Source organism: Mytilus galloprovincialis, chromosome 3 (assembly GCF_965363235.1).
Source record: "Mytilus galloprovincialis chromosome 3, xbMytGall1.hap1.1, whole genome shotgun sequence".
In the NCBI taxonomy this organism is placed as follows: domain Eukaryota; kingdom Metazoa; phylum Mollusca; class Bivalvia; order Mytilida; family Mytilidae; genus Mytilus; species Mytilus galloprovincialis.
In genome coordinates, this window is record NC_134840.1 from 66,058,119 (window position 1) to 66,072,940 (window position 14,822).

The 14,822-nt window shown below is 32.6% G+C and overlaps 1 long non-coding RNA gene across 1 annotated transcript; it reads left to right on the forward strand.

Annotated features, from left to right (window-relative positions):
- The first annotated feature begins 1,824 nt into the window (after positions 1 to 1,824).
- On the forward strand, positions 1,825 to 12,446 carry LOC143066531 (uncharacterized). Its single transcript, XR_012975650.1, has 4 exons — positions 1,825 to 1,966; positions 6,872 to 6,963; positions 9,252 to 9,337; positions 12,069 to 12,446. It is a non-coding gene; the product is annotated as an uncharacterized LOC143066531 (long non-coding RNA).
- The last annotated feature ends 2,376 nt before the right edge of the window (positions 12,447 to 14,822 follow it).

The following is a 14,822-nucleotide window of genomic DNA, read 5'->3' on the forward strand; positions in this document are numbered from 1 at the left end:
TACTTACAAAAGGTTTTATTCTTGTCTACAATTAACTGTTAAAGATTGATTAGAAATTAGTCTTAACAAAAGTGGTTTTCGATTTCTATATTTAACAATTTATAAGACAGGGTTTTAAGATTTTCCCCTACACACATTCAAACCTAAAAAAAATTATTAATGAATAAAAGGTTTCATTTCAATAACAGCTGATATTAAATTCATCTATGGAGCATTTTACGAATGTAGCTTACATTGTTCATTATAAATTAAATTGATTAAATCATTGGTATACTTGTATAAGCTTAATCTAACCATGTATTTAGATTTTGGATACAAGTCCAAAATAAGAAAAAAATCTAATTTCAAATTTCGGTTCCTTGTCAACATTCATTTAAAGCCCCAGTCCGACTAGACCACGATCGCACCACGCTCACCGCGATCTAAAATAAATTAAGATAGTGGTAAGGTCGCGGTATAAGCGGCATGAAAATGTAAATTTCCGTTGCTTTCACGATGCTACTACGTCCTCATTACGCTTCTACAACGATCCCGCTACGATTATACCACGTTCTCACCGCGCTTATTCTGCGACCTCTCTACGCTTATCAAGATCTTTCTACGCTCATCACGTTATCACTACGACCATACTACGAGTTATCCGATTGCAACACGATCTTACCACGTTTCTACTGCGATTATAGCACGTTCTTACCACGATTATACTACGTTTATGCCGCGATCCTACTACGTTCTCAGCAAAAACGTCACCATCGTGGTTCATATCCATACAGTTCCATTCCTTCTAACTCTGATGAATAAGTAGATTTAGCGGAAACAATACTGTCATGCCACCAAAATCTAATAGAACACGTTGGCGTTGTGGTAGGGGATGATGTAGAGTCAGAGGGAGCTATGATAGTAACGAATCCGGATCAAGCAGAGATGTCGGACCGACCAATTCAACCAAAATTACAACCTGTCGCTGGTCCCTAAAGCTCAAATGACGATATTTTAGTGAACGATAGAAGAGATGACACAGATGTGTCAATAAATATAAAATATAAAGGGCCCCAAAAATTACTACAGGGTTTCAAAGTTGCAACTTAATACTTTAAAATATCAATCCCCCTCTTTCTATACTCATCAGAAATTCTTAAATTCTATTCTTAAATTCTTTCTGTATCTTCTAATCTTTAATTAAAAAGTAAAATCACAAAAATACTAAAAATTTAGTTGTCGAATTCCGCTGTCAAAGGAAGGTCTATTATGGTTGGATTTTGAGGTTTTTGGAACGTTGAGGGTTATAACATATTACGAGTAAATAAAAGAAGACATTATACGTATCAGCAGATTTTGTAACTACATTTATATTATATATCATAGATATGTTTATAAAACAATTTATTTAAAAATACTTTGAATACATTGTTTAGACTCCTCAGTATTTAAATTCCAATTACGATTAATAAAACTTTATTTAAAAAGTAAAAGTATTTACCGGGAAAACTTAACATACTTCGTTGTATTGCATTCATACTGAAATATCTCTCGTTATATAAATGTATATATGACTGTCAGTTATTGAATTTGAATTATAGAAATGGAATGTTAGCAATTATAATGTGAAAGTGATAACTCATTTTAGAAGAAGTAAAAAAAAAAAAACCAGTTACAAATGATGAACATTGATAAATACATAAATGCGCAGATAAAAATTGGTCACGGTCACGAGTAATTGAATCCTGAAATACTATATAGTAACAGATTTTATTATGCAAGATCCAAATGACAAATGACAAGACAGTTTCATATTTGACGTGCCAACGATTTCTGCGAAACATTCATTTTGATTGATTGATGATTGCTTTACGCCGCATCAGCATTTTAAGGCTATATCTGCATGGTCGAGGAAACATATCCAGAAGAATAAGGGTGATGATGGCTTTTCAGATAACTGCACTTATTATATTTTGCTTATTCAACTGTGAGTATATACATATCAATTGTTTTATTTTAACACAGCATCACTTTCATCATTAAGATAATTTTATTAACTAACAAACAAGTATTACATTGCCATTATAATCGTAAGGGTTTAAAAAAAAATACACATAGTATAGTAAAATAAAATTGGGTAAATACATATATAATAGAACAAATCTGTTCACAGATGTATAAATAAATCAACAGTGCAGTGTACTCAGTTCTAACTTCATTCTTAGTTTTAATAGAAAAATTTACTTCACTTGCTCTGTTTATAAGTTCCAAGGAACTTTGAATTAAGTTGTCATTTGTTTAACAAGTACTCCACGAAATGAATACTTTAAAAATAAAATCAAAACATAAAGATTGAGGTAATCGTCATTTGATTTAATGCAGATCAATGAAACTCTCACACATAGCATTTTTAATTGAAATAGTGAGTAGTGACCCTTGAATACAAAACTGGACTGGAAATATGTTTCTATTGGCAAATGTGGTGTAGTTAGATGTCAGACGTTAAAAGGGGCAACAAGTCCAACAGGGTTTTTATTGGAAGCGCTGGTCGATGCCACTGCTGGTGGAGATTTATTTCCCCGAGGGTATCACCAGCCCAGTAGTCAGCACTTGTTTGTGACATGAATTATCATTGATATGGTTAAGTTTATAAATTAACTGTTTACAAAATTTAAAATTTGTGAAAAACTAAGGCTTTTCTACTTCAGTCATAGATCACCTTAGCTGTATTTGGCAAAACCTTTAGGAATTTTGGTCCTCAATGCTCTTCAACTTCGTACTTTATTTGACCTTTTTAACTTTTTGGATTCGAGCGTCACTGATGAGTCTTTTGTAGACGAAACGCGCGTCTGGCGTATATACAAAATTAAGTCCTGGTATCTATGATGAGTTCATTTACAACCACCGGGTCGATGCCAATGCTGGTGGAGATTTATTCCCCGAGGGTATCACAAGCCCAATAGTGAGCACTTGTTTGCTGACATGAATTATCATTGATATGGTTATATTTATAAATTAACTGTTTACAAAATTTAAAATTTGTGAAAAACTAAGGCTTTTCTACCTCAGGCATATATTACCTTAGCTGTATTTGGCAAAACTTTTAGGAATTGTGGTCCTCAATGCTCTTCAACTTCGTACTTTATTTGACCTTTTAAACTTTTATTGATTCGAGCGTCACTGATGAGTCTTTTGTAGACGAAACGCGCGTATATACAAAATTAAGTCCTGGTATCTATGATGAGTTTATTGTATTGATAAACTATATCATGTATTACAGTGTTATTAACTGGCTGTTTCTGTATTGGCACTGGTATAAATTCAAGGTTTGCTGTATTGGCCTCGAGACCAGTAGGGTCGAGGGCCAATACAGCTGACAGAGAATCTATACCAGTGCCAATACAGAAACAGCCAGTTCATGACACATTATTAAGGGGGCTCGCGTGTCTAAACCACTTTTTTTTCTAATACAGGATTTTGCTATTTCTTTCTTTAATGAAACTTTATCTTATACCTAATAGAAATATAAAATAAAATATGGGGTCACCGTTCATTTAAGCTCACAATCTGCCTCCGAAAGAACCATACATTTGTGTTAACGTCCTTTTTTTCCTGTTGAACTAATTGGAGAAATATTGGTAATATCGAAAAAAAAAACCAACTAAATTACAGAAATCGCTTAAATTTTACAATTATTTAGTTTATGTACAGCGTGTTTGAAAACAATAACAAAAAATATAGGTCACCGATGAGTTAAAAAAAAGATATTTAAATCTAAACGTCAAAAAATTACATTTTTGCACCAAAGGGAGATAATTTTGAGCCTTTTCAATGATATAAACATTTTTAAAGTCATCTGTGGCCAAACCAAATCGATTTGTCTGGGTAATTTTTGTACCATATTATAAAGTAATAACTAATGTTTAACCCCGCCGCATTTTTGCGCCTGTCCCAAGTCAGGAGCCTCTGGCCTTTGTTGGTCTTGTATTATTTTAATTTTAGTTTCTTGTGTACAATTTGGAAATTAGTATGGCGTTCATTATCACTGGACTAGTATATATTTGTTTAGGGGCCAGCTGAAGGACGCCTCCGGTGCGGGAATTTTTCGGCTACATTGAAGACCTGTTGGTGACCCTCTGCTGTTGTTTTTTATTTGGTCGGGTTGTTTCTCTTTGACACATTCCCCATTTCCATTCTCAATTTTAATAGTGTAAAATACAAAATTTGTATTGAAAAAACAAATGTTTAATTTTTTTGCTGATTTTTTTTATGCCCGCGAGCCTCCTTAAATGATTATAAGAAAAGTAAAAACCGGAAGTGAACGTCCCGTATTAGCCCATGGGCCAATACGTCATTTCTCTTGCTTTTTTCTGTATTGGCCCTGTTTTTTTCCGTTTCAAAACGTTAAGACGTTACAAAATTGCACATCATTTAGCCTGTTTATTCTATGATTTTAATTTAAAAAATATTATACCAATGATGCTATGCATACGCTTTTTTCTGTATAGGCCTTGTTTTTCCGTATTGGCCCTGTTCGAAGAGTAATATTAAATCTTGATTTATATCGACAGTGGAACGTTTTCGGTATTGCACATGCCGATTTGTCCGTATTAGGGCTTATTTGATCATATCATTTAATAAATAGAGATTAATACATGGCCTTTTCCATATCGACGCGGGTATCATCCCGTGACCCCCATATCAGCCCGAGACGTAAAAGGCCAAATAAAGTACGAAGTTGAAGAGAATTGAAGACCAAATATTTCTAAAAGTTTAGCCAAATACAGCTAGGGTAATATATTCCTAAGGTAGAAAGGATAAGTATTTTAAAAATATAGAATTTAGAAAACAGTTAATTTATGATTATGACCATAGCTCAATGGTAACTCATGTCATTACAGCAGTTCTAGGCTCTGGGCTGGTGATACCATCGGGGAATAAAAACTCCACCAGCAGTGGCATCGACCCAGTGGTTGTAAATAAACTCATCATTGATACCAGAATTGAATTTGTGTATTTGCGACAGACACGCCTTTCGTCTACAAAGGACTCATCAGTGATGCAAAAAAGTTAAAAAGGTCAAATAACGAACGAAGCTGAGAGCAGTGAAGACCAAAAATTCCTAAAAGTTTAACAACACACTCACACTTGACTCTGTACTTATGCATCCCGTCAACCATTAATCGACAGAATTATTTTGTTTCCACCTGACCTCGAAGGCATAAACTTTTTGAGTCAGTTTTGTGTACTCGTACTCCAAAATCGACCAATCAAAATGTTGAATTTCATGTTTCGAGCATGATTTTTGTGGTCCGAGCACTGAGCAAAGTTTTATGACTTCAACCCTAGTGTGACGTCAAACGTGCGATTCTACGTCAGAGTAAATGTTAATCTTACCATGTATCTGTCAGGGTAAGGATTCGGTCTCAGTATTTAAAACATTTCAATCCTGTATGGGTGGATCATACAGAAATAAATACAATCTTATAATAAAAAAGCAAAATGTATGCCTTTTTGTGCTTCTTTGTCACATCTGTTTGTTTTATAGTGATTAAGATGATTACACAATGTTGACTGCTTTTTTGACATTTTTACCTATTGTGTTTGTTTGTTTTGTTTACGCATCGTTGTCAATAGATAAAATTTGATGCGACTGTCATACAATTGAGAAGTTGAGCTAGCTATAAAACCAGGTTAAATCCACCATGTTCTACATAAGAGAATGCAAGTCAGGAATATGTAAGGTGTTATTTATTCGTTTGATGTGTTTGAGCTTTTGATTTTGCAATTTGATAAGGGAATTTCCTTTTTTAATTTTCCTCGAAGAATAGTATTTTTCTCAAATTTCATCAAATTCTAAATGTCTTATGTTTTAAGTTTGACGCCAGACAAGTACATTTGACCTCATACTGTATGGTATGTTTTATATTAACAGAACTAAATATATAAATCAAACATTGCTTCTAATAATTTAGATATTTTTAAAACAGTTTAAAGATAAAAAAGGAAAGAACTGCAAATTAATATTTTTTTTTTCCATTCTTTTTATCTTACAAAGCCATATTAACTTAAAGAAATCTAATTGTATGTTGTCTACGATAATTAATGCCCCTTTTGTTGATATGTTTTCGTACAGGCAGCCAACATTTTTATTTGATATAAACTTTACGACTTAATTGGTACCTTATTCTGTCAGTCCAGTGGACCCTTTCCATTATCTCCGGGTTTTTTTTCTATATCCAAACGCTATGTCAAACCAGTATATAAATCGTCCATAGTTGTCTGTGTGTAGTGGAGTTTTATGCGACTGTCATAGAATTTAGAGGTTTAGCTAACTATAAAACCAGGGTTAATCCACCCTTTTTTCATAAGAAAATGCCTATACCAAGTAAGGAATATGACAGTTGTTGTCGATTCGTTTGATGTGTTTGGGCTCTAGATTTTGACATTTGATTAGGGACTTTCCTTTTTAAATTTTGCTCGAAGTTCAGTACTTTCAGTTCAGTGATTTTACTTTTTACTTCTTGATTGTATATCATTGTTGATGATTAGTATACTAACTTGTTATTGGAATTGAACTTTATTAATTTCATTTAAGGATATTTCAAGGAACCATCATACATGTATTGATTATGACAATAGCACACTTTTACTTAAACATAATACATTTTGTGTGTAACAGTAAAACTCCTACATCATGTAATTTAATGTATTTAATACAAATAAATTTTAAGTCCTAATGGTGGAAATTTTATTATAAAAAAAATCAGGAGGTTTTGGGATCTTTATGAATTCATTAGTTATTTGTTTAAACTTCACTTTGCACAAGTTTCTACGTCTCAATTAAAAAACTGGTATTTTAATCATATTGGCATTAAACATTTCTTAACAGCACTTCATACATGTTCTATTGGTTGGCATCCCGGATACCGTGGCAACTGTTACTATTTCAGTCGATTCCGAGCACCGTTTTACAGCGCAATGGTAAGTTATAAGAAATGGCAATGGTAAGCTTATTGACACACAAGGAAGCTTATTTGATTATTCTTAATTTAATGCAATATGTGGAAATAGATGGCTAGATTAAATATTATAGCACAAATTAAACAAAATATTATATTGTTATTTGCCAAATTCAATACAGCGCATCTGGATGGTTTGTTGTCATTCGTCATAGAACAATCTATCATCTCTAATAATAATATTACTTTTACTGTTTGGATGGTTTTCTGTGATATCCATTTGACGTGGCTCGGTACTTATACATCCCGTCAATGTGTTTGTATTATCTTTCATTTTTGCTGGTGTAATTTGCACTCTTTGTGCTGTCATGAATTATCATTGATATTGTTATCTTAATAAATTAAATGTTTACAAAATTTTGAATATTTTGAAATACTAAGGCTTTTCTACCTCAGGCATAGATTACCTTAGCTGTATTTGGCAACACTTTTAGGAATTTTGGATTTCAATGCTCTTCAACTTCGTACTTTATATGGCCTTTTATAACTTTTTTGGATTCGAGCGTCACTGATGAGTCTATTGTAGACGAAACCCGCGTCTGGCGTATAAATATAATTTAGTCCTGGTATCTATGATGAGTTAATTGTATATGCGACTTTTTGTGTTTCTTTGGTTCTTATAACGTGACTCTGTACTTTAAAAGATCCCGTCATTCAGTAATTCTTCTATTATTTGTTATTATGTTATAGTTCTATTATAAATAAGAAAATACTTTGAACGACAAACAACAAAATTATTTTAATCGAGTAGTGGTATTAACCATTTGTGGATTCTTAGAAATTCTACAGAACTTCTTGACAATCTTAAATCTCGGTCTATTTCTGAAATTAATTCTTACATACTTTTGATTTTTTAACCATGTATATAAACTTATCAGATACCAGGACTAAATTTTGTATATACTCCAGACGCGCGTTTCGTCTACAAAAGGCTCATCAGTGACGCTCGAATCCAAAAAAGTTATTATTTCAAAAAATTCTAAATTTTGTAAACAGTTAATTTATAAATATAACAATATCAATGATAATTCATGTAAGCACAAAAAGTGCTGACTACTGGGCTTGTGATACCCTTGGGGAAATAAATCTCCACCAGCAGTGGCATTGACCCAGTGGTTGTAAATAAACTCATCATAAATACCAGGACTAAATTTTTTATATACACCAGACGCGCGTTTCGTCTACAAAAGACTCATCAGTGACGCTCAAGTTAAAAAAAAAAAAGCCAAATAAAGTACAAAGTTGAATAGCATTGAGATCCAAAATTCCTAAAAGTGTTGCCAAATACAGCTAATGTAATCTATGCCTGCGGTAGAAAAGCCTTATTATTTCAAAAAATTCTAAATTTTGTAAACAGTTAATTTTGAAATATAACAATATCAATGATAATTCATGAAAGCACAAAAAGTGCTGACTACTGGGCTTGTGATAACCTCGGGGAAATAAATCTCCACCAGCAGTGGCATCGACCCATGCCAACATTCCCAAAGTGAAATTTTAAATATTTTTGTATAAACATTGAACGACAAAATTTCTTCCTATGTGATGTATAATTTTCTGACGTAAGACACGCGAAGCAATGAATGTGTTTTTAATTTGATAGATGCTTTTGTGCTTTTTTGTAAAATTGTTTGTTTTAAGATTGTAACACAGTGATGACTGCTGTACCCATATTTTACTATTTAATTTAGTATGTCTGTTTTGTTCACGCATCGTTGTAAATATAACGGTATTTGATGAGACTGTCGTAAAAGTGAGAGGATTAGCGCTATAAAACCAGGTTCACTCCACCATTTTCTACATTTGAAAATGCTTGTACCAAGTCAGGCATATGACAGTTGTTGTCCATTGGTTTGATGTGTTTTGTCATTTCATTTTGCGTTGTGATTAGGGACTTTCCGATTGAATTTTTCTCGAAGTTCAGTATTTTTGTGATTTTAATTTTCGTTTTTACTAATGTCATTATTAAGCAGTAAACGAATACAAATTTATTTACCTTCTATTAAAAAAGTCTAAATCTCACAGGCCTTATGAATGAACATCAGAGGTTTTTAAAGAACGATCACACGTTATATAGACCATTGAACACCAGCGATCGGACCTTCGCACTTCAGCGTCCCAATATCACCTCCGAGTTCTACATATTTATTGTCAAGCATAAGTTGCTTATTCTGGTGCTTTTTTTATATGGATTACATTGTTTCTTTACATTGTTAAATGTAGGTTTGTTTCATTTAATATTATTTTCAGAGTTTTTGCAAAACGGTTGGTGGAAAACTGGTGGAAATTGACAATTATTTGGAATTTCGGACTATCGCGAATGGCAGGGAATAGAAGTAAGAGAAACCATTTTACATATACAGGGAGATGGCAACTATTTGTGTATGGTTGTGTTTATTTGTTTTAAAATAATCCGTCACCTGGTTATCATGTACCAAGATCTAATAGCTGGTGAATGATTAAACAAATTCCAATCACCTGGTATATTGCTAAAAGTGACTTTCATGTTAATGTCCTCATTCCGATCGTCAAACATTCAAACAGACAACCTTTTCCGAATTGGTCTTCGTGTAAATTTAGATAGTCTAATTAAGTGACATTAAAATGTCAACTTATATAATGTAACCCTTGCTTGTGTATAAAGTATTCGGTGGTTGTCCATAGCCCCCTAATTGTCATTATTGTTTTCTCATTTCCTTTATATTCACAGTATAGGCCTTTTTTTAAATTTTAAACACAGTCCTTTATGGCTGGTTAGTTCTGAAGAGTTCTCATATACAGGAAGACCTTAACCTTTTCGAACTCTTGTCATATTAATTCTATCGTATAGTTGTGCATTCAGTCATTTTATAGTTATTGGTTTGTATAAATTGATTTAACAGAGAGGTTAAATCGCAAGTTTTTTTTAAATTTTTGTCCAATTTTCCAACGAAGTTCTTCAATACCAAAAGTTGATGAATGACTTTTTATTATGTGTATCTACAAGACAATGCATAGCTTTAAATATTACTTCAAGCAAAATTCTCAGGCATTGATTATTTGGCGTCTTTTATGAAACAATGTTGTTTTGTTAGAGCCTTAACGTATGCACATTAGGCTGTGGTAAAATACATCAATTCAAATGGCCGTTTCTCTTTAATTTATATGAATAATGATTAAACTAGGTTTACCATGCATCATAAAATAATTTTAAAATCGTAATAACGTCTATCTCAGCATATTTCCGTCACGTTGTTCACATTTTCTAAGTGTTTTCAAAAACATCACAAATAGGTTGTTTTATTAAATTTATGAGATTAGTCCCAATTTGTGTACTATTATGTGACAAGTCTCATGGGGTTTTGAATTAAAGTTTTATTTTTTCTTGATCATCTTGTTCAAAAAGACACATATGCCATGCCTACGCTGGTACATATGTCAAATTAATGTGTATTCATCTTACCTCCTATACATTTCTAGGAATATAATTGGTTAAAAGCGTCCACGTGGAGACCTGGATATTTCATATTTTGTTAGTAGGGAGGCTGGGCTTATTTCATACACTGTTAGTCGTGGTGTTACGTCCCTTTATATTCCATATTAGGTTAGAAGGGAGGCTGGGCTTATTCCATTCACGGTTAGTAGTGCTGTTACGTCCCATTATAAAAACAAAACGGTACTGCGAATAAATCTTAAAGGTTTCAACAGACGAAGAAATTGATGATTAAGATGGAAATAAATTGAATTTCATAAAACACGTTTAAACCTACCAAGTGTTATTGTTGGCATCTGTTTTTGTATGATGAATGAAAGTTGTTTCTTAATGCTAACAGTATTGCAGACTTGCTCATTTGGATAGGTCACTAGTCTAAATTTCACACGTTAAGATAGTCGGTAAGATAAATTCGTTACATAGTGTGCTAGTGACGTAATACGGTATAAAAGGGGTCAGTAAATTCCATATGGAGATTCGAGCTTCGCTCTTGCCACATAAGGAATTTACTGACCTGATATATACCGTATAAGGTCACTAGCACAATATGTAACTAATAATACAATGTAACCGATATTGAATATAACATCTCGACATTGTCATTGTCATATACCTATAAAAAAATATCGTTTCATGAAAACTATATTCTTTAACCATATTTGTTTTGATAAATTCAAATACGGTGATATTAACTGAAGACCGGCCTTTTCAAAGATCAAACATTCATATACTTTGTTATCAAGTTTTGAGGACATTTCATCAAACTTAATTGAAGAAGACAAATCGTTGGATATTTATTTTAAGATATCAAAAACGAAAAACGAAAAACACTTTCATTTTTGGTTTTAAAAATATCATCAGAAACACAAAGAGCGAATGCTCACACATATACACGGACCAGATCATAAAAGTTTCATAACGTATACCCTTCTTAATGCGGATTCTAAAATATTAAACATCAGCTACTTTTGATTTTTTCCTTGCATGTCGAATATGGAATCTAAAATATGGAACATCGGCTACTTTTTATATTTGGTTTCATGTCCAATATGGAATCTAAAATGTTTAACATTGGCTACTTTTGACTTTTGAATGTCGACTGTGGAACGTAATTTTTTTAATTTGCTACAAAATATAACTTTTTTATTTCAAATTCAAGAATTTTTGTTAAAAGTAAAAGAGGGACGAAAGATACCAAAGGGACAGTCAAACTCATAAATCGAAAACAAACTGACAACGCCATGGCTAAAAATGAAAAAGACAAAAAGACAAACAAAAGTACACATGACACAACATAGAAAACTAAAGAATAAACAACACGAACATCACCAAAAACTAGGGTTGATCTCAAGTTCTCCGGAAGGGTAAGCAGATCCTGCTTCACATGTGGCACCGGTAAAAATTGGCATTGCTCAAACTAGTATATCGATCATGATAATGAATATCTAAATATAATAATACTGGTTGTGATTTACTCATTGAATTAAAAGGGAAAGGAAAACATAGAATAACTAAGGCATAAGTATATCTTGGTCATTGGTAAGAGCTTTTGCGTCATATTTTTCTTTATATATAAACCATGTTATGACTTGCAGGGTTTCCGGATTTTTGGCTTGGCATAACAGACATGTACTCCGAAGGCGCTTGGCTAAAAGCAACATCACAGGAGAGACAGTCATATTTCAAATGGCGTTCAGGAGAACCAAATTCTCATGGTGGACAAGAAAACTGTGCGATGGTGTATACTGGACACAACATGAGATGGAATGATGCAGAGTGTAGAGCCCACTTCCCATTTATTTGCGAAAAATGAAAACACCAGACTATAAATTCAATCTGTCTTATAAAATTCTTTATGAATTACTAGTAATACTATACATTCCTTCTTTTAGAAAGTTCTTACTGAATTAATACTATAAATACCTTTTTCTTGGAAAAAACTTCTCTGAATAAATAAACTGTGCATACTGTTATGATTTTTCTTATTTATGAAAACCTTTTGTGCATTTAAGCTAACTGTATGACTTTATTTCTGATTTAATATGATCGTTTGTCTACTCCCAAGCTTACATGGCAAGGAGTATTCATCACCAAAGCGTTGTCAATGCAATTTTGCTGTCGTTTTATTATCTTGAAGGTCTTTTTAATTTGTATGGTCATTTTTCTGGATTGTCCGTTACGTCCCTTTCGTGTCCGGTCAATGGGTATTTGACCATCTACACATGAATCTTACTTTGAAAATACAAGTCATCTGAGTGTTTTGAAAATGTTTTTATAGATCACTGAACATTAAAATATGTAAGTGTTCTTCTTTCTTATAATTCTTATCGAACCAGAAGATCTACATCTTTTCACATTTTCTAGTAACGTTGATGTACTATATATGTAAAAATTTAGGAGATGTGGTATGATTACCCCTGAAACAACTATCCACCAAAGTTCAAATAAAGTAGATGTTAGCAATTATAAACAATCATACGGCTTTCAACAGCGAGAAAAATCCATACCGTGTTGGCCTATAAAACAATTCATTTGAGAAAACTAAAAGTTTACGAAAAACAATTACGACTGATATAAACCAACACAACCACTGAACTACAGGCTCCTGCCACTGCTGGTAAACGTTTCGATATTACCAGCCCAGTAGTCATCACTTCGGTGTTGACATGAATATCAATTATATGGTCATTTTTATAATTTTCCTGTTTGCAAAACTTTGAATATTCGAAAAACTAATGTTTTTCTTAACCCAGGCGAAGATTACCTTTGCCGCCTTTGACACTTTTTTTTTTTGGAATTTTGGGTTCTCAATGCTCGTCAACTTTGTACTTGAATTAACATTTTTTTTATTTTATTTTTTTTACATATAATGGAGCGGAAAGTAATCTAAAGGACTAAACAAGTCTTTCTTTATTATCCTGCAGAAAAAAATTACAATATGTTTATTGTCAGCCCAAAACGAATAAATGAACATGTCACCAAGAAGGGACCCCAGCTGGTTTCCTTAGGACTGCCGTCTGTCTGTAAAATCTTTTGTTAACCATAAAAAGAAATATAACGTATCTTGCTGATGACATGTTTAAATAAGTGTCTATTTAGTTGATTCAATTAGTTTATGTGAAAGATTTTAACTGATTTAGTCATTAAAAACTCTCCGATTCAAGCTGAAATATGAAAAATCTATCAAATATGCCAAACAATATCACTTTTCAGATGTTTTTTGTCAAAAATGAAAGTGGCCGCAAACGTGTTCATCCTCAACCTTTATATATGTTTGGCATTATCATCAAATACAACTTACATTTCAATATTAAAAATAAACACAAATGCGGCCACTTTCATTTAAGACGAAAACCGTCTAAAATTCAACTAAAATGCTAAAATTGTAAAGTTTCAGTAATTTAGCATATCTTAATGATGCTAGTACCCGCCATTTTTAAATATCAAGTAAAAGGAAAAGAAATGAACATGTTTACTCACCAATCAAGTTAAAAAAAAATAAACAAGAGACAGACGGCCATCAACGCGGAGAAAATTTAATAAAACAAATAATTGTTTATATTGTCTATTAGTCCCCGAGGGTATCACCAGCCCAGTAGCCAGTACTTCGGTACTGGCATGAAAATACGGATTTTTTTGTGTTATTAAAATTTCCTGTTACAAACTGATAGAAATTAGTATAAATTAAGGAATGTTTCTCCATCATGCAAAGCTCTGATTCTTTCACGGATTTGGCTTTACTTTTTTTGGACCTTTTGGATTATAGCTCTTCATCTTTTTTATAAGCTTTGGATTTCAAATATTTTGGCCACGAGCATCACTGAAGAGACGTGTATTGTCGAAATGCGCATCTGGTGCAAGAAAATTGGTATCGTTAATTTTATTATAAATAGCGGGGAGACTTATTTAAAAAAAGAAAGACACACTTTGATTATGGTTATTCTTAAATTAAAAAAACCAATAATTATTAATTGCAAAAACAATATTTAAGAAAGATACTTTTTTCTAACACAAATAGAACATCATTTGATATATCAGTATAATGAAATTTTTAATGTACTTTTATTTGGAACTCCATAAAACAAGTTAACTTTGCGTACAGTGGATACCTCGGATATGCAGGGTCGTTTTGATAAAGAACGTAAAATATAGAGAGTCTTAAAACAACAACTCTTTAGGGACCTCTGCAGAAATGTTATTGATCGACATCTTTCGGTGCCTATGGCACCGTCATCAGGATAAAAAACAAAACATAAAATCATGCTTAAGTACAAAATCTAGTTGTCAAAATTGAAATGTCACACTTTGAACGATCATCTTTAGTCTTTTATCGATTTCATGACGATCAT